Source organism: Alexandromys fortis, unplaced genomic scaffold (genome assembly GCF_014885135.2).
Source record: "Alexandromys fortis isolate MF-2015 unplaced genomic scaffold, M_Fortis_MF-2015_v1.1 scaffold_195, whole genome shotgun sequence".
Lineage (NCBI taxonomy): Eukaryota > Metazoa > Chordata > Mammalia > Rodentia > Cricetidae > Alexandromys > Alexandromys fortis.
This window is the reverse complement of record NW_026068105.1, coordinates 104507-126240: the sequence shown is the minus strand read 5'-3', so window position 1 is coordinate 126240 and position 21734 is coordinate 104507. Positions and strand designations below refer to the sequence as shown.

The following is a 21734-nucleotide window of genomic DNA, read 5'->3' as shown; positions in this document are numbered from 1 at the left end:
CCCAAAGAGCAATCAGGGTTCCCTGCCCTGTGGGAAGTACAAGGACCACCCACCTCCATCCAGGTCTAGTAAGGTGAGCATCCAAACTGCCTAGGCTCCCACAAAACCAATAGGTGCAGTAGGATCAAAAACCCATTGCCATTGTTCTTGAGGTCTCAGTACTCCTCATTGTCCTCTGTGTTCAGCGAGTCCGGTTTAATCCCAGGCTTTTTCAGACCCAGGCCTACTTCTATAAATAAGCACATACTACTACAAAATAAGTGGGCATTTTCAAGTTGTATTTAATCACATGTGTATGTTTGTGTTTGTGTGTGTGTGTTTGCATGTGTGTGTGTCATACTGCGCATGACATGTGGATGTTTCAGGACAATTTTGGGGAGTTAACTCTCTTCTCTCTAGGTTATATATGAGCCCCAGGTAATGGACTCAGAAATCATTTGCATATTTGTCACGGATTGAAGTATCACATAGAATCCCCGACAATAAGGCAGCAACTATCCCGTAAGTGTCTCCCCAGAGCCTTTCTTCTCGATTCAGTGGGGCTGTGTAGAGCTCACACATTGTCTGTCTTTCCGTTTACCATGCACTCCTGCTTAGAGTTTCTGAAGAGCAAATCACAAAGCCAGAGTCAACTTATGGAAGCTACTATTTCTCTACTCCAGAGTAGCTGCGGACACTGGGTACTTACAACTGTTGAGAGCACAGCGGACATTCTCTTTAGAAACTTCTCCCTAAAGGCACTCCGACCAGCTTTTCATACCCCGAGAGTCAAAGCTTTTCATTTCAGCATGCTGACAAATCTTCTGTATGCTCTTAACTCAATTTCCTCAATCAGCCCATAGGTCCCTGCATTTCCTAGGACATCAATTCTCGATTGCTTATGCCATTTTTACAATGAATAAGAACAGATGTCAATTCAGTACTTAGGTCTACAGAAACTTGCTTTTTGGTTCCTGTTGATTTTTGCTTCTTTCCTTTGGCAATTAATGTTAGCACCACGCCAATACTAGGATCAGATTGATACAAGAACGGGAGAAAGAACCATACTGAAGTTAGTTTAATGCATATGAAAGTAAACTTGGAAGTGTGATTTTTTTTTGGTCTTGCCATTTTGTTTGGTCAAAAGGCACCGGTTCCAATGATCCTGGCTTCTGAACAGTGTTGTATCCATTGCAGTTTAGACATTCAGTGTCTTCCAAGGGAGCATGTGTTATACAGGTCTCACTCCCCAGCTTGGCACGATTGCAAAGCAGAAAAACCTTTAAAAGGAGGGGCTCACTAGGACACCTTTGCGCCCATTTCACTCCTCCTCCTTCCTTGGACATCTGGTTATGATGTGAGCAGCTTTGCTCCAACACTTACTGCTGTGTTGTGGTACCCTGCCCCAGGCCCAGAGACGACAGAATCAAACTGCCACGAGCCAGAAGTTCTGAAAACTTTGATCCAAGTCAGTTGTTCCTCTGTGGAAGTTAATGATCTCAGCTGTTTGGAATAGTCATGAAAAAGTAACCTGGGATACGTAACCTGGTAAGGACAATTTTTCAGAAGTTCCTTACTCATGGAAATACAAACGTTTCCACACACACAAAAAAAAAAAAAAAAAAACAAAAATAAGTAAGAAAATGACTCAAATGGATATAAAAAAACACAGTGAGATCACTATTACTTTGTGTTTTCTCTGTTGGTGTGGCTCTATGTCATGTGGTGTATGTATATGTCTGGTCACATGAGCACGAGTGCATTGTGTGTGCTCGTTAGAGACGGAAACGGTTGATGATGTCTTCTCAATCACACTGCACCTTCCACATTGAAACAGGGCATCTCCCTGTTTTGGGGAGTTTGGCTAGCCAACTTGCCCCAAGGATGTACTGCCCCCACTTCCCATGCTCTTGTTCACGGAGTTAATGGGCCAGCCACAACACCAACTCAGCTTTCCTGTGGGTCCTGGGATCTTTTTCTCATGCCTGCCCTCTGTGCCTTACACATTGCACCACCTCCCCAGCCTGACTTTGTGTTTTAAAATGTAATTACGTGTCAGGGCATGTAGTTCAGTGGTAAAATACTTGCCTAGAAAGGGCAAGGCCCTGGGTTCAATCCTAGTATCGAAAATAAAAAGTAATTCTAGATGAAAGCATAGTTCGGCTAAAGTAGCAAATTTATGAGCTATCATCACTTACGAGAGGAGTATTTTTAAATCAATATTTGCACTTTGCTATTTTTTGAGGATTCATAATAAAGACTAATGGGTTGTGGCTCTCTTTCATCTCCAGAGTCATAGTCATGGGCTGTCGCGCTAATAAGTATTGGTCCAAGTGAACGAGAGAGATGTTTTTGTAAATTGAACTTTCTCCAATGTCCGAGCATACACGAATGAGGAAAATGCAACCGTTTCCATTTGAAAATTATTTTCAAATATAGTCTAATCTTATGAAAACTAGGGATTTTCGAAAATAATATTTGATTAGGCTAGTATTTGCTCCACGATGAAAGAAAACCTCTATTATCCAAGTACTAAACAGGAAGCATATTTTCCTGGCATTTCAGAAGGTATTCATGTCAGAAAACAAACTGCATACATAATTCAAATGATTTACATAGCCTTTTCGGATTTCTATATTTTATTAGCTTTGATGACCTCGCTGAATGTGTCTGTGAATATCTATCTGTCTATCAACATGCCTATCTCTCTGTAGTTCGGCATATGCTGCCATATAGGCCTTCTTAAGCTCTTTTTAAAAGACCTATTTTTGTACTTTATTTGCGCATGTGTGCCTGGGTAGGGTTGTGACTGTGCCTTGCACCCTCTTCACCTGGAATTGCAGGCTGTTGTGAACTGCCGGATGTGGGTGCTGGGAAACTGGGGTCCTTTGGAAGAACAGCAAATGTTCTTAACTGCTGAGCCATCTCGCCATCCTCCTTAAATGTTTAACAGAACGCAAATGCAGCTTTACTATTTTTAATCAATACAAGAACCCAAATGACTTGCCGCTAAAATAAATCCAGGGAGACGCGCTGCTGGACCTACTCTGATGAAGAGACAAAGATGGTTTTCAGGAAACAGTCACTTTTATCTACTGCTGAGAAAAACTCCTATTCTCTGAAGGTTCTTAATCATCTCCTCACTACTTCTTGTTCGTCTATGTGCTAATCTTCCGCTTTAAACTTGAATAGTAGCAAGGATGAATGAAGTTTTGAATGCGCTACCCAATTTCCCATAGGGTGGTGCGGATCACTACCCTGACAAGAGCTGCTTGTGGAAGAGTAGCATTAACTCCATAATAAGCGCAGTGAAACGGGATCTGCACCGCAATCTGCTTCCCTCACTCTGTGACCCTGTGTGGGTGCAGCCCTCTATGCAGCTATGTGGATCACTGGTGGCGATCTAGGCAGTTCCTCTTGCCAGAGCTTTATTTAGAAGCAGCCTAACAAAGAAGTCATGTCCCTGACTGCCAGCTAAAGATGAGGCACCAAATAGTTGCAGGGGGAGCAGCCAGAGATAAAAAGGAACACTGTTAGGAGCGAGTAGAGAGCATCGTTAAGCTGAGGAGCCAAAATATGTGGGTTTTTATTGCACTCATATAGCTATAGATAGAATCATAAAGGGGACAATATTTAGGGTTTTTTTTGTTGTTGTTGTTGTTGAGAATGAGATCACTTCACTTTCTGTCTCATTTATTCTTTGTGGTGTTATGGACAGAAACCAGAGCCTTCCAATGCTATGTAAGTACCCTTATCAATGAACAGCTCCTGTCCTCCATTTACTCATTTTCGTAGTCTTATTTACTCGCTTGTTTGTATTCAGGGATCAGTGAGATGCTTCTCAGTCTGTTGGTGGCATAAGAGCTATATTGACTGAGATAAATGATCAGGTTTCTTTCAGTGAATGAATCCCTGTTATGATGTTAGCCAAGTTTGTGAAGGTATTTCTTTCTAGAAGTATGCGCCTTTTACATAGAAACACAAAGATCTATAGCTTTTAAATATTAATTTAATATGTGTCTCTGTGTGTTTGTGGGAAGTGGGTGGTAATTGTGAGTACCAGTAGCTGTGGAGGCCGGAAGAGGGCACTGGATCCCCCGGAACTGGAGTTTCAGGTGGTTGTTAGTTTCCCAGAGATGTGCTGGGAAGCAAATTAAAGTAAGCTGCGAGAGCAGCCTCTGATCTTAGCCAATTAACTATGGCTCCAGTCCCAAACCTATAGCTTTTAGGATCCGAAAGGATGCTACTTTAAGGATGTGTGCCATGTGGTGTTGGAGAGATGGTTCCAGAGAACCAGGGTTCAATTTCCAGCACCCGTTTCTTGGTTTTCAACTGTCTCAACTCCAGTTCCAGAAGAACTGCTACCCTCTTCTGGCCAACACGGGTACTGCATGCACATGGTGTTCAGATGTACATGTAGCCCAAACACCCATACACATAATAAAATATTTTTTAAATGTGTTTAAAAATACGTGAAATTTAAATAGTCTTTTTAGTAGAGAGGGAAATCTTGTTGAACAGATTCCTATCCACCTCGCCTGGCCAGTCTTTATTTAACCGACTGACCCCAAAATCCTTCTCCAATACAGGGAAAGTGAAAGCACTCATGGGCTGTGACTGTGTGCCAGCAGTGAACACTTGCCCAGTATTGCAAGGCTCTGTGTTTGTTCTCCACCATCACATACAAAAACTAAAGGCCTGGCTTCTAGTCTATGAATAGAAAACAGAATGGTCTACACATTGAAATTCCAATTCTACTATTGATTAGAAAAGAGTCACGTCAATTCTATTGATCAGACACTGACGGGATGCTAAGGCAAATAGAAAAAAATAGAAAACAACTTCAAGCTGCTCTACTTTGTTCAGGGGAGCACAACAAAGCAAAATGTTTGGAAGTTAGAGGTGGAATAGTTGTAAAATAACTTTGGAAAAACTTGTGCTATGCAGGGAAGAGACTGTCTTGGAAGAACACGAATGACTTGCCTCGGAGAGAACAGACGCAGGAAAGAAATAAGCCCTAGATAGGGCTCTCACAGAAGGGATTGCCCAGCTAGGCTGAGAGACTTCTATCCTTTCAAGTTTAGCCGAGTAGCCTATGATAATTAGCAACGCAAGAATAATATGCATAGGAGAATACATAAAAACTGGGCTGGAGAGATGACTCAGTGGTTGACAGAAATTCAGCAAAGTTAAGTAACTTGTCTGAAATCACACAGCCCGAATAACAACAACAACAAAAATCAAATGACAATAGACCAGAGCAGGTTTGAGATTCAAATCTAAATCTGTGCCAATACAAACCTACAAAACCCCGAGTCACTGCTATGTCCTCTGTCTGGTAGAAAACATGCTGAGGACTTAAGGGCTCAGAGAGAGCATTGGGCAATGAAAAACTCGGGACATCAGCATCTGACAGTTAGCTCTCGCCAATAGTGTTGATTAAATACATAATCCACTGCTTTTCAGCTTTGTTTATTTACTAATGCTGGTTTGTTTGAAATTATGGGCTTTTATTTTGTTATTACTTTAAAATGATTTTATTTTTATTTTTTTCTGTAGTGTGAGTGTGTGTGTGTGTGTGTGTGTGTGTGTGTGTGTGTGTGTGTTGGATTCTCTGGAACTGGAATTCCAGACAGTTGTGAACGCTGTGTGCTAGGAATTGAACCAGGCTCCTCAGGAACAGCAGCCAGTGCTCATAGCCACCTAGCCATCTCTGCAATCCCTGTTTATTTCAAACAGGTTCTCATATAGCCAAAGCTGCGTAGCTAAAGGTGTCTGTGAACTCCACATCCTCCTGGGGGTAGAATTACAGGCCTGTATATTATTACACTCAGCACAGTATTTTAGTTTTTAAAAAATCATGTATATTTCTTCTTCTTTTTTTTTTTAAAGCCATGTTAAAAACTCTCTTGCTAGCCAGCACTTGCTCTCCCTGTGAGATTTCCTCCCAGCAGCCTGCTTCAGAGCTAGCGAACTTTTCCCAGTCTGTTGCTAAGTAAACAAGAACAAGCCTCCCCAGGGCCTCTACCCTAGGGCTTCTCTTCACCTGCCTGCCTCCCAGGAGAGATAGGTATCTGTGGTAATGGCGCCTGGGAAGAGCCTAGAATTTCTCTTTAGGGTTTCTCTACATTGCGCTCCCAGAGAACAAGAATGAAATGGTCAAACTGTAGGGGTTCCTTCAGCCAAAATACCATTTGCCAGTCTCTCGTCTAGGGCCACTTTTCAAAAGTCCTTACATGTCACATGTGTTCTGTTACCCTTCCTATTTTTGTCCTCCCAGGAGTGCCTTTCTAGTTTTTTGACCTCTGCACACCCCCACTTCAATACCTGTGCAAGAAAGAGTGCTGGGGTGGGAGGGTTCCAGCGGGGATAGGGGCAGCGACAGTTGGGAGAGGCAAGGGAACACAACTAAGTATATATGAAAATGCCATAAGGAAACTTGCTATTGGGTAATGTAATTTTAAAAACAATGTATAAAAAAAGACAAAAACTTCTTAGGAAGCATCTTAGTAAATGTGGCCCCCCTCTCCCATATTCCTGGCTTTTCAGACGAGATTACTTTTCTAAGACTATTTGCCTGTCTGTGTAAGTTCACCACTGTGGCCTCCAGCTGCAGCAGATGTTTCTGTCCATAAGTTACTGAGCATTCATTATATACTGGCTATTCACACCAGCTGAAAGGCCATTTCTGAAAAAAAAAAAAACTTAATTGACCCATGTTGACATTTTTAGAGTTAAAATGATGTCAAACATTCTCCTTGATGCTACACTCCCCCTCAGCTGAACCTACTGCTTTAAGGAAAGGAACTCAATTTACATTTCCATTTAAAAGCTAAAAATACACACAAGTAAATGTAGACTGGATTGAACACAATAACGGAATGCAGGCATTTAATGCCAGCAATTTTGACATCTGGAGGTCGTAACTATGTTTCTCCTTTCCCTAAAACTCCCCATCTTCTCCATGAAAAGATGGGTAATTACCACTAGTCACAACAAATATTATTTCTCAGAATGTATGATTTATTAAAATGGTTCTAGAGAGCTCTGTCTTCAGCTCAGTCTTTATAATGATGTCCTATTGCCATGCCACTTCCTCCAGATCTCCAGGTAGCAGCCAGCTTAAGGACTGACTGGCACCTGGGTTGCAGTTTTTACCGCTCCATTGCAAACCTCTCCTGGGTTCCTTTCATAGGCAGGCCGTTCCACATCACCTGCTGCTTTCCACTGTGCCCCATCCATAGCCACTTCTGTCCTTGTTCTGTGCCATCAACATGCTTCTCTTGCATGCTTGTGACATGCAGTCTGCCAGCTGCATTCAGGTGTAGGCACAAACCGTCTGAATTACCTTTTACTAATCTTTGAGATATTCAGCTGGTGTCTTTCTCAGGATCTTCAAGTGTGCCTGCTGTCTCTCATCTTTTTAAAAATTAGGTGTGTGTGTGTGTGTCGTACATGTGTGCATCACTATGCTCCCATGGAGTTCAGAGGCCGAACTGTGGGGGTCAGTTCTTTACTTCATGTAGGTCCAAAGGATCAAACTCAGGTGGACAGCAAGTGGCTGTTGGGAATAATCTTTTTATACACTGTGAAGATGGGTCTTTGCCAAAGCACTTTCTGATTGGTTTATTAAAGAGCTGAATGGTCAATAGCTAGGCAGGAAGAGGTTAGGTAGGACTTCTGGGGACAGAAAGGTTTTGGGGAAGAAGAAAGGAGGAGTTGCCAGCTGGCCCAGAGGAAGCAGGACATGCGGGAGGAGAGGTAAAAAGTCATTTTTATGATTTTTAAAAAAATGCTGCAAGATCCCCCACAGAGCAGCCACGAGCGAGCCCTGGAGGCTCGCAGAACAGCTAGCAGCTAGTCCCAGGCAGAGACAGCTGCCGGGCTAGGGAGCCTTGCAAGTTCCCCGAGGCAGGCAGACACATGGCAGGCAGGCGGGCAGGAGACAGAGACATGGATAGACACAACATGTAGAGTAAGATTTAATATTTATTCAGGGGGTCATGGAGGGGAGAAGGAGAAGGGGGACAGAGAGAGAGAGAGAGAGAGAGAGAGAGAGAGAGAGAGAGAGAGAGAGAGAGAGAGGAGAAGGGGAGGAACAGGAGAGGACAGAGAAGAATCTAAGATGACAATGAGAGGTCAGGGGTCGCTGGGAGTGGGCGTGGCTTGCCTCTTAAAGAGACCAACACCCATAACAGTCATGAACCATGCAACAGCACATAGATGAATAGAAATGGGTTAATTTAAGCTGTAAGAGATAGTTAGACAGAAGCCTAAGCTAAGGTCAAGTTTTCATAATTAATAATAAGTCTCTGTGTCATGATTTTGGGGCTGGTGGTTCAAAAAAGCTAGTTACAAATGGCACCCAACTCGGTAGAGTATGAGACTCTTAATCCCAGGGTTGTGGGTTCAAGCCCTACATTGGACACCATGTGTAAATGGATTATTTGGGGGAGGGCTGCCAGCTCACAAGAATGACATGGAAGCTTATTATTAATTATGAAAGCTCTATAGCTTAGACTTATCATTTAAACTAACTCTTATAATTTAAACTAACCCATTTATGTTAATCTACATTTTGATGTTGATTCCCAGATACCACTCCATGTCTCCAATTTTACATTTATAAGGATGTTGCCATTGGGATCACAATGAGTCCTGAGTATACGTAAAGCCAGCACCATAGCCTCCACTGGCTCCCTTTCAGGCATTTTGTCTGCATTCTATCATCTTTAGCCATGCAAACACTCTACATTATCATTGCTCTCTCCAGGCGACCTCTGAGATTTCTCATTGTCTACGAAAACTCTCTCATTTTCAAATCCCCAGTGCTGATCTTTCAGTTAATCATTGTCATGTTTATTATTATTATTATAATGTGTGTTCATGTATGATACGCACATATATATGTGAGTGTGGATACACATGAAACAGTACCCATGAAAACCACTTTGCCGACTTGATTCTTTCCTTCCTTCGTGGTATCTGGGAATCAACTCATGTTATCAGCCTTGTGTAGCCCCAAAATCACCACCTCATGTTGCCATGATTTATAACCTGAACTCTCATATTTATAACCCTTACGATACTCTCAGTTCACAATCTCTTACCTCTAATAACATTAACATTCAATGATCTGCTTTCTAGCAGTTTATATAAATATTTTCTCTTGCCACATTTTTCCCTTTGAACACCATAATATTTAATTTTTAGTGCTTTGCAGGGGATATGATGTACAATAATTAAAAGTATGGGGTGTGGAGTCAGGATATCAGGTTTCAAATCTACCAGCTCCTTTTCCATGGGAGAAGTCTATTAGCTTGTCTGTATCTCAGTTCTGTTCTGTATAAAATGGACATGCTGATACTAGGACTTCAAATTGTTCTTGAGATTGTCACACTTAGAATACTTGGCACACAACTAACAGAGTACTCAGTATAAACAATTGTCCTCACAAAGGGGAAGAACACAGGCGTTTTTCTTTTCTCATTGTTTGTGGTCCTGGGGATTGTATCTTGGGGCCTTGTAAAAGTGTCAGGCAAGCGCTCTGTCATTGGGCACCTTAAAAAAATCTATCTGAGGAATGGAGAGACAGCTTAATGATAGAGTTCTTTCAGAACGTAAGATCTTCAGTTATTATGAGTGACAATAATGAGAAATGAAAAAGAATTAGAATGGGCAGAATGTGAATTTTAAAGCATGGTTTCATTTCCTCCATGTCTTGTTTTCCTCACCAAGATGGCAATATAGTAGTTATTTGGGCATGACATTTATAATTGCATTGTGAAGTCATTACACAGATCACATTAAGAAGATTCAATATTAGATATTTAGATTAACAGATGATATAAGTCTAAAGAATAATTGACATCACTTCATTATTCACCATTTATGTACTGAAAGCAGAACACGAGAATGGGTGAGCTACCTTTTCACCAACATGCTCTGAAATACAATTCCCCCAGTGCACTCTTCCACAGTTATTTCCAAAGTCCTGATGTTCTCACCTGTAACATTTGTTCCCTTTTAAGGTGCATCGCTTAGAGGTGCCACAATTAAAAGGCCTCCTTATAGGAAAATGAAGAGATCTGCCAACTATTAAATTAACCCAAGACTCAGAAAGATAAAAATCTCATACTCTCTCCTCATTTACAGATCTTAGCTTAACACATTTATATGTATGCACTTGAGTGGGAGTAGGTGTAGGTATAGGCTTGAAACAGGGAAGGGGACTGCGGTAGTTTGAATGTAATTGGCCCCCACAGGCTCATAGGGAGTGGTGCCATTAGGAAGCGTGGACACAGAGTAAGTATGGCTTTGTTGGAGGAAGTGTGACAGTCTCCTTCTGCTGCCTGTGGATCCAGATGGAGACCTCTCAGTCCCCCTATCAGCACTATGTCTGCCTGTATGTCTGTGCTTCCTGCCATGACGATACTGGACTAAACCTCGGAAACTCTAAGGCAGCCCCCCCCCCCAAATATTTTCCTTTAGAAAAGTTGCAGTAGTCATGGTGTTTCTGTACTGCAATAAAACCCTAACTAAGACAGAAGTTGGTACCAGGGACTGGGGTATTTCTGTGATAGGCTTGACTGAGTTTTTTGTTTGGAGGAATGTAGATTTGAGGATTTTAAATTAGGAAAGCAGTGGAATGCTTTAAGTCGGGCTTAATGGGCCATACCTGTAGGAAGATGGAAGACAGTGGTGCCGAGGGTGATTTGAATTGTGGGGGCCTGGCTCAAGAGGTTTCAGAGGACAAGAATTTTAGGATGTGACATAGAGACTGTTTCTGTGATATTTTGGAAAAGAATGTGACTGCTTTCTGCCCTTGTCCGAAAAGTTTGCCTGAGGCTAAATTGAAGAGTTTTAGCTTGGTTTTGTTGGCAGAGGAAATCTCAAAACAGCCTAGTATAGACTCTGTTGTGTGGTTATTAGTGTTCATTCTTATAAATATCTATAATGAAAAGGAGCACGTCGAACAAGGAAAAATCTAAAATGTACAATATGAGGGTCCCAGGAAGTGGAATGGAGCTAAATCCTGTGTTCAAGGAGATAAACAGATTAAAGATATGAAATGGAATAAAGGAAGTGGTGGCCTTAGAGCAAGACTCCACTCAGCTAGGCTTCCAATTTGTGAAAAGGGATTAAAGAACAGCTTTGGTCCAGGTGTGGTGGTACACACTTTTAATCCCAGCACTCAGAAGACAGAAGAAAGGAGATCTCTGAGTTGAAGGCCAGCCTGGTCTATAAAACAAGTTCCAGGACAACCATGCTTAGGCAGTGAAGGAAATCATCGAAAACAGAAAGCTGATGAAGACATGCTTGAACATGGGGGGGGGGCGGCATGTTCTAGCCCCAGCAAGTCATAGAACTTGGCCGTTTTGGTCATGTGGTTCTGGCTTTAGAGTCAAGGATAGAAGAAAGGGGTTATGGAACCCTCCCCGCCCCAGGACTAAAGAAAGCCACCGAGAACAGATGTTTGGCAGGGGTGTCCCTGTGTGGAAGCCCAGATGCCATTGTGTGAAGCTCAGAAGGTGAAGTCAGATTGCCTTGGAGACACCAAGATTTTGCAGATTTCAGAGCTGTGGAATACTTTGCCAAGGAAAGCTGCTAACAGAAAGTGAAACCAGTCCAAGAAAAAGAAGTGTGTTGCCGTCAACAAAGGTAAAAGGAGTTGGAGATCTTAAGAGCACTTTGATATCAGACATGGAAATACAGAGTTTGAAGTTTGCCCCTCTGGTTCAGTCTGGTTATAGTCCAGTATTTCCTCACTCTGCTACCTTTCGTCCAATTTAGAACAGTAATGTATATCTTATGCAATTATATGTTGGAAGTATGTGATCTGATTTTTATTGATTACAGTTAAGAGATTGCTATGAGTCTCAGAAAAGACTTTGGACTTTTTTAGACTATTTTGAAGGGACTTTTTAAGTCTATAAATGCACTTTGCATTATGATATTATTACAAGCTTATGGGCCCCAAGAGTAGAATGTAGTAGTTTGAATGAAAATGGCCCCCATAGGTTCATAGGGTGTGACTTTGTTGGAGTAGTTTTGGTATTATTACAGGAAGTGTGTCACTGTGTGGATAGGATTTGAGATCTCATAAACTCAAGCTTAGGCCAATGTGGTACACACCTCTCTCTGAAACTGTAAGTCGCCCCAATTAAATATTTTCTTTTATAAGAGTTGCCATAGTCATGGAGTCTCTTCAAAGCAGTAGAAACCATAACTAAGGCAGAGACTAAGATTGGGGGTATTACAGAAAAGAGGAGAGCAATGGGGCACATGAAATATAAAAGTGGAAAGAAGCTTTGGAGGATGAAATGATACAAGGTGGGGCAGGCTAGAGAAGTACATGGAAAAGAAGCCAGTGAAAAACTGAAAAGGCCCTGCAAGAGAACACAGCTCACCAAATCAACTAAGCAGGGTTCACAAGGGCTCACAGAGACTGAAACAGCAAGCACAGGGCCTGCATGGGTCTACACCAGCTCCTCTGTATAGATCTTATGGCTGGTAGCATGGTGTTTTTGCAGGACTCCTAACAGTGGAAGCAGGTGTGTGTGTGACTCTTTTGCCTGCTCTTTGGACTCTTTTCCTCCTAATTAGGTTGCCTTGTCCAGCCTTGGTATGAGGCTTTTGCCTTGTCTTAATGTATCTTGTTTTGTTGTGTTTGGTTGTGGTTTCTTGGAGGCCTGCTCTTTTTTGATAGGAGACAGAGGGAGGGTGGATCCAGGAAAAGGGTAGCAGGGGGAACTGGGGGAAGTGGAGGGAGGGGAAACTGCAGTCAGATGCACTGCATGAGAGAAGAATCTATTTTCACTGTGAAATGTAAGACTGTATATGCTAATTTAAGATTAATTAATAAAACTCAGGTTGCCTTATCAACATAATCCATGAATACATTAACAGTTCCCTGAATGGGTAAGTCAGAGGGCTTGCAAATATTGATACAGATTGATGCAGCACAGTCAGTCAGATTTCTTGCTGCCTAGGATAGGAATATTTGCATCATAAAGGATGGGGGAGTAGGTGTGAGGATAGAGGAAGCAAGGGTTGCTGAAAGAGTGCAGGAACACCTGAGCAGCACTAGACTATTTAGTATTGTCTTCCTTATCCATTTACTCTATGTATTTACACACATATACGTATGTACACACACTTTCCTAACTATCAGTAATTATGAAAAAAACTAAAGAGCTAACAGACAGCAATAATATAATTCATGAAACATTAATTTAGGCAGAAGATGCCAAAAGTTAAGCAAAGACCACGTTAAGGAATAAAAGTAAAACACAACCTCCTTGGGGAGGGCCAGGACATGCCTTTAATCCCAGCACTCGGGAGGCAGAGGCAGGCGGATCTCTGTGAGTTCGAGACCAGCCTGGTCTACAAGAGCTAGTTCCAGGACAGCTAGGACTACACAGTGAGATCCTGTCTCCAACAACAACAACAGCAAAAAAAAAAGCACATTTTTTTTCTGACAAAATAATATCCATTCCTCAATTCTAAAATGAAGAAAATGTATACCTTTGAAAAAAATCACAATGATTATACTCATTTTAATCTGTCTGGAAATCAGGGTCCACAAAACATTATACCTTTATGTCTTTATAAACAAATAATTGTTTATGGAGCTATGTTTCTAGGTACCCGGACCCCCCCAGGAGAGGTGGGAAGCATTTAGACCTGCCTGGAAGTATGAGAGAGTCATTAAAGCCTTGTTATGGGGAAGCCAGGTTATAGAAGAGCTTCGAATGTTTACACAGATTCGTGAATTACACAGATGACTTATTTCCTAGCCCCGACATGTCATGTTCCTATCAGTTTTCAAAATATTATTTAAAAAAATTATTACACTAATTTACTTGTGTGTGTGTGCATGTGCCACAGAGCATGAGTATGTAGAAAAAATGGGGAAAGCTTAAGAAGTTACATACAGTATAACAATCAGAGTTGGTAGTCAAAGGAGGACTCTAATCAGATACTGTTTTCATGCAGAGAAACAGTTCATTTGCAATTTATATTTGCAAAAGTGACAATGATTTCAAGTACAATAGTTTGCTAAATTTATCTAATCAACTTCGCTTAATTATACCCATCCTTTCTTCTACAGAGGGGAATTCCTCTTCAATCTTTTAAACCACTGGTTCTCTACCTTCCTAATGCTGTGATCCTTTAATATGGTTTCTCACTCATGTTGTGGTGACCTCCAATAATAAAATTATTTTTGTTGCTGCTTCATAGCTGTAATTTGCTCCTGTAATGAATTGTAATGTATATACATAGTTTTCTATGGTTTTAGGCGACCCCTGTGAAATGGTCATTTGATGTCCAAAGGGGTTGAGACCCAGAAGTTGAGAACCACTGACTTCAACTTGAGTTCTTTAAGGAGTGAAGCTGATGTTGCAGCCTCAGCCCAAGAAAAATACAAAGACATCTGTAGTTTTATATGGTCTTATTAACTCACAGTCTGAGTGGATAGACAGGCAGTCAGCAAGTGACAATTAATTGTGCATTTTAAGAGATTTTAAAAACAATTGGGAAGTAATGTGGGCATGGTTAAGGAAAACCTCTTAGAAGAGTTTTTTCAACTGGGATTCAGAGACAGAAAGACAAGCAAGCAAAAAGGAGCTCATGGAGCAAAGCTTCCTAAATTGGACAGATTGTTAGATGGTCATGGCGGTTGATGTGGACTGGATTGCTGGGTTGGGAGAGCAAGATAAATGATGCAAATCCTTTCAGGTGTGGGAATATTTAGATTTTATCTGAAGAATAAAAAAATCCCTAGGGGATTCGGAGGAGATCAATGGTGTAGCTGACCCATATAGGAAGGCAGTAACACTGGCCGTGGTGCAGAGAATACCCAGAGCAGAAATAACAAACCCAACTTGGAAGATTTTGGGATTGCTATTTTGGGAGATGATAGTAAATAACATGCACTAGACTGGTTGTAATAGTCATTTTGGAGTCAACATTACAGTACAAAGAATAAGAAATGACTCAAACAGAGGGAAAGGTAAGTGAAATACATGCAGCTCACTGAGGGAAGTGCTTGCTGCATAATAGTGAGGACCTGAGATTGGGTTCCTGGCACCCATGTAGTAAGTCATGTGTCATAGACTGTATCTATAATCTCGGCACTATGGGAGTGTTCAAACAGACAGGTCCTGGAGTAATGCTGGCCAGCCAGTCTATTGGAACAGGCAAGGTCCAGGTTCAGTGAGTCCTTGTCTCAAAAAGTAAGGAGGGGAAGGAAGAAGGAAAAGACAGAAAAAAAAAAATCCACACAGCCAAACAACATAAAAACAAAAGAACAACCAACCAAGGTGGAGAGAAGCAGGAGAAGGAACCCAAGGTCAACCTCTGGCCTCCACATGTGCACGCACAGGAGAGTATACCTGCAAACATACATGCGCAAAACCACACATACACATGCACGCAAGCACACACACCAGAAAGAATACCAGAAAGAAGCTTGGCAGTGTAAGACATTATCGCATGCACAGAGAAAGTCTGGATATTAATAAAGATGGGGTTAAGTATATTTTTTACAGGCCACTTTCCCAGACACTGTGGAGGGTGAGAGTCACAAGGAGGCTCGCAGTAGTTTGGGTAAGAAATGATGCTGACCTGGACTTGGATAAAATCAGGAGAGGTAGGAAAAGAAAAAGGGTGTAAGGAAGGGTATTGGAGGTGGAATGAGTAGGGTTTCATGCTGATTGAGATGTAAGAGAGAAGGTCAAGGAGTGTCAAAGGTTACTTTCAGGTGCTAAGACAAGAAAGTGTTGACTCAGAGTGGGAGATGAAGTCAGAATGGCAGGCAGTAGTCCGGTGGTTTCTGGATGAGTCATGGCTTGAAAAGGTGGTTCCCTCACAGCAGGATGGCAGACAGCGGAGACTCGCCTCTCCTGAAAAGCTATTTTGAGAGCTAGCAATGGATCTTAGGTGCTGGCACAAAGTCCTGGGCTCAATCCCCAGCACCGCGCAAATCAGAGTAGTGGCACACAGGCTTGGGATCTCAGCACCCCAGAAGTGCAAGCAGAAGGGTTGTGAGCTCAAAGTCCTCCTCAGCTACAAAGAGTTCTGAAACCAGTGTGGGCAACACGAAACCCTGGCCCCACAAAATGACTTTGGTTGCAGGATAGGTTTGGATTGAGATGGGGGCGATCAGTTAGAATCTCTTGTGGTGGCCTGAGAATGAGGATGACGTCATGAGGATGGATATAGCCAGTCAGATCTAATGCCCATGTAGGGCAGAACTGGTCAGTTCATTTATATTACCCTCTTGCTTATATACATAGTGAATCCCAGATCTTATTGGGGAGTTGATTGTCCTCTAACATATGGTTTTATTTCCCCTAAAATTTCCACAGAAAGCATTTTTATACAGCGGGTGAATTTTCCACGCTGATCAAATCCTTCATTTCCACATATTTCATTGCTCTAAAATTGGTGAGTGCTGGGGATTGTGAAATGCTGTGAATCTCACCCTGCAATTCACTTCATTAGACACAGTCAAAAAGATAAGAAGGACTAATTTATCCTTCTCAAATTATTAGCTTTGCTGACACAAACTGCAATTCAAATATAAGCATTTCTTAAGGCAACTTATCCATAAATAGCTTATTTAACTTAAAAAAAAACTTGTCTGCTCAGCAAGTGAGTACTTACATGTCCTAAAATTTAAGTTTAAATAACTCAGGAGTTAGGACTTTTCCTGTATATCTGGGATAGAATTTGGTGCCTGTCTCTGGAGTGTTTAGAAAGCATTGTTGGACATTTGTGGGCTGCTAAGATGGCTCAGTGGGTAAAGGCACCTGCTGTCAAGTTCAGTTCCTGGAACCTACCTGGTGCAGGGAGGAGGCAACCAGCTCCCACAAGTGTCCTTTGACTTCTACACACATTTGATGATCAGAAGTTCAAGGTCATCCTTGGCTACATAGTGAGTTTGAGGGCAGCCTTGAATATGTGAGACACTGTCTCAAAAAACGGGAGGGGTGAGGTGTAGTGAAAGCTTGTTTTGATGAGGAGTAAAATAAAACACTTGAAAGTCATAGCTTGGATCAGGGGTTAATACTCATAAAAAGAATTCAATAATAAAATAAATTACTCTGTTAAAATTGACAATAGACAGGCTGGAGAGATGGCTCAGCAGTTAAGAGCACTGGTTGCTCTTCCAGAAGTCCTAAGTTCAATTCCCAGTAACCACATGGTGGCTCACAACTATCACTAGTAGGATCTGATGCCCTCTTCTGGCATAAAGTTCTACAGGTATAAAATTCACACTCTTAAATACATAAATCTTTGAAAAAATATTTATGATTCATTAAAGATAGCATTCATTGTTTACAAAATTGACATAGACATGAAGAGATATTTCTAAAAAGAAGACACATAAATATTCAACAGATATATAGGAAATTCTTTAAATTTCTGCTCATCAGAGAAATGCAAATCAAAACTCTGAAGACTACATTTGATACCTGTTAGATTGTAGTATATACACAAAATAAATGCAAATCAAATTTTAAAAAAGGTGTGCCCTCAAATTGGTTATCCAATATCAGATGGTTAGCCCTGAAAACATATATACATAGCATTATACAGACTAAGCATGTTAGGTAACAATATACATTCATGTGCATACACATATATGCACACACTAACAACTAGTGAAAAAAAGTAGGTGAAGAATTTGAAAATGAACGAGGTACTCCTCCTTGGGAGATTTTGGAGAAAGGATAAGGAAGAGAGAAATTTTGTTAATTATATTATAATTTTGAAAAAATATTGAGACAAAATTTGGTCCCTTAATCTATGGCTAGGTAAGCTTATTTCTAATGTCATGAATATGTGTTCCATTGATGAGAAGAAGTTGCACTTATGAAAACAGCATGATTTCCTAAGCAAGACCTGCACAATAATTATACCAACTGATGCGCCAACACGGGTAATGAAAATCTCACAAGGCTTGACCCCTAGATGAAGAGTTATATGCAATTAATGGCTACCAGGAAAGGGAGAATCGGTCTTTTCCAGGGACGAGCCCCATGATAAGTTATCCATTCCCAGGTAGTCATCTCTAGAAGTGAATACATATGAGCACACTAAATTGACTCAGCAGATAGTGCTTTTATATGCATATGTATATAGATAAGTAAAAAATATAATTGATGAAAAGATCATGAAGTTGAGGAGGAATAGAGGCAGGAACATGGGAGGAGTTATGGGACCTTGTGGGATGAAAGGGATGTGAATACAGTACATTCTTGGTGTTTAAAATACAGAAAAAAATGCCAAGTCAAGCACACAGTGACTTAGGGGGCTGCATCAGGTGTTTATCTCCAAGGATGAGTTCATATAGTATCATTATTATTGTTATTATTAGTATTATTTTGCTTTCTCCTGTAGCTGCAGGTATCACTTAGAGAAAAAATGCCAGATGAAGAACATAAATAGCCAGGGTGCATTTGGTTCCTATATCACAAAACTATGATGAGCAAAGAGTGCAAAAAAAGTCCTGGAGGTTTATTGCATCCTTGGAGACAGCCTCTTTGGGTCAGGGAGGCCTAGAACTATGCAAAATTACTGGGGAGATACATCACAGTTACACAACTGTATGGGCATGCACAAAGTAAATTGTCATTGGGGAAGAAAGAAGTGTCCTCTGTTGTCCACAACTTAGCATGGCACTAGAAATTTGGCCTTGCTTATTCTTACTGATGATAAATTCTTTTGTAGAGCATCAGCAACAGAGAAGGTCATTCCGTGACCATGATGCATCAAGGCAGTAGTGATAAATTGTGATCATGTATGAATACAGACTAAATGTGAACAACGTCAAAGCCACAAAATAAAAACTGACTAAGTAGCCCCTATCTAGCTAGTGTAAATGGCTATTGCTTTTTCCAAAATGATGGTTGTAATGTCTGGCTGATCTTTGCCATTTAAAAAAAAAAGTAAAAGAACTTAATTTAAAAACCACCAACGACTTTTCCTGACTTTCTGAGGCATACAAATCCAAAATCAACCCAGATATGCTCAATATGTCCTGCTTTGGCCTAGAGCTTCCTGGTTTTAGCACGGAAAGCCCAACATCCTGGTAATTGCTATAATTTCAAGCCAAGTAAGATGGTTAGCCAACGCCCTGCTTCCTGAAATCACCTAAAGCATGTGCAGTCTTGAGGAGATCCTTCATGGTCCCTAACAGTGCACATTTGTCTTTTGTTGTACTGAGTGATAAACTCAACATGTTTAAAGTACAGGCCTTCTTACATTTTATTTCTGCAATTATAATGCAATTGCATCACTTCTTCATTGATTTGCCTACCTCCAAACCCTCCTGTATACCATTCAAGAGAAAGGACTAGTCAGGCCTAGTGAGAATCTGGAGCTGAATTAAAGGGAGGAGGAACCAGAATGGAGTGAGTGGTTAGGATCATGAGTTGCAGGTACTAGACTGCTTTGCTGAAATGGTGCTCTCCAGTTTTGACAAAGCTCGAGGGGGCAGAAAGTCAACCCCTATGCTCATATGGGAGGGTGCAATGTTCCTTCCCCCTCTGTGGCAAAGCAAATAGAAGAAAACACTAAGGAAAAGGCAGCACATACAAATTCGCTTCTCCTTATGTTGTGAAATAAACACTCTGTGTTACATGTATCAACTGCATCACAGGTAGTTTCTCTATGAGGGCCATTTCTAGGAAGGAAGAAATCCTTCCTAGTTAGCAGTGACAATACCAACAAGGACAAAGCTGAAGTTACTGGTTTAATCATTCACAGTTGACATCATTCATTGTTAAAGGTACAATACTTGTTGAAAGAAAGGTGTATTGTTATATGCCAAAAATGTTAATTATTGCAGTTATGATTTTTCTGTCTTTTCTTGTTTAGGTTGTTATTTCAATTGACACATAAAAGCATAAAAGTTATATATGCTAATGAGATTTATGATGTTTTGATAGATATACATACATACATTCATACATACGTATGAGTAAATCTTTAACCCCTTAAACATTTATTCATGATGAAGCCATAAAAATGTCCTTCTTTTGCTTTGAATACAGCTCACAGCATCTTGCTATCTCAGGTCCCCACTGTGCAATAATAGAAATGCAGAACTTCTCACATCTAGCTGCAGCAATGTTTCTCTAGCCTTCCTTACTTCATTGTTTTTTTTTCTTTTTTTCCTTTCTCCATTTCTCTTTCCTCATCATTCATCCCTTCTTCCTTCTCTCTTTTCTCCACTCCGCTCTCCCTCATTTTTGATATAGGATCTCACTGTGTAGTTCAGGCTGGCTCTGAACTTATGATCCTCCTGTCCCTGCCTTCCAAGTGTTGGGATTATAGCCATGAATCACTGCCATCTGGCTTCTATGCTAACTTTTTAGAGTACGCTTATTTTATTTTGTATCTGTTTTGAAGTGGGGTTCTCATTTTATTTCGTATATTGCCCTCAAATTCTTCATTCCCGGGCCTCAGTCTCCTGAGCAGTTCTGATATCAGGGGTGTATCATGATACTTGGCTTAGCATGCTTAATTTCCAAACAGATTAGTGATCTTTAAGAAAGTGCTGCTCATGCAAGTATCATATAAGTAGTAGTGCTTCCTGTTAAAAAGTCTGTTCAGAGACACATATTAGCATGAGGGTCTGCATGTCTTTTGAAGAGCTTTACCATGAGTGACCTGTGGTAAATATTTTAAATTCAGCAGCAGGGCACTCATATTTCACACAATATTAGTTTCCACTGTACACTTGCGAAGAGAGGTTCAAGAACAGGACTAATATTTACCTAGATGCTGTTTGTATTTTTAAAACAGCAGGAGAGTCAATGATAGAATATGGTTGTGCACAGGCAAAGAAACCCGGAGCACCCAGGATCTTGAAGCTCGAATAAAAAGGAAGTCTTTGTTTGTTTCCCAGACTAGGCATAATCTCCAATCTTCACTAGAAAACCGCATTACTCTATTTCTGCAAAGTCCAAGGACATATAAAGTAGACAAATATTCAGCGGAAACTAATGAGATTGTTTTAGCTTGAAAAAGAAATGTGCTCAGTGGAACCCCTAGCAGTGCCTAGGGCAGATTACAGGAGATAGCGAGTAGAGTGCTGGAGTGGTTTTACTAACTGGGTGCTGCTGAAAGACTCTTCCAGACGATGGTCCTAGAGTCAGAAGAGGAACAGCCTGCCTTCTGAACAGTGTTAGGAAACTTCCATGTTTCGGGTGCTATTATTAATCTTTCCTTTTCATTGTTCTGAAATCTGCTTAAATCTACTTGTGTTATTTTCTTATAGACAATTCTTGCCTATGATAAACACCAAAAGACTGAATTCAATTGCTTATAGATCTTTCTCTGAAATAACCCTCCCTCGCAAGCCTTCTGGCTAAATCTGGGGTAAATAAATACACATACCTACTCACAGTATAAATGACTGGGTTCTGAAGTCTACTTCTTCACAACTTTAGAAAAACATTTACTTTTCTGCTGTTTTAGGTTTTTTAAATTAATTAATTTTTCATTTTATGTGCATTGCTGTTTTGCCTGCAGGTACGTCTCTGTGAGGGTAGTAGATCCTCTGGAACTGGAATTACAGATAGTTGTGAGCTGTTATATGGGTGCTGGGAATTGAACCCAGGTCCTCTGGAAGAGAAACCAATGCTATTAACCACTTGGGCCATCTCTCCAGACCCCCAAAACCATTTACTTTTAAAGTGAATTCTCAGAAATACTTTCCCTTGTACAGTAAATAAAGT

At 40.9% G+C, this 21734-nt stretch overlaps 1 protein-coding gene across 1 annotated transcript in view; it reads right to left on the bottom strand.

Moving 5' to 3' along the window:
* The window catches only part of Rnf128 (ring finger protein 128), a 105264-nt gene that overhangs the window by 82172 nt on the left and 1358 nt on the right, over positions 1–21734 (bottom strand). The gene's annotated exons all lie outside the window — the stretch shown is intronic.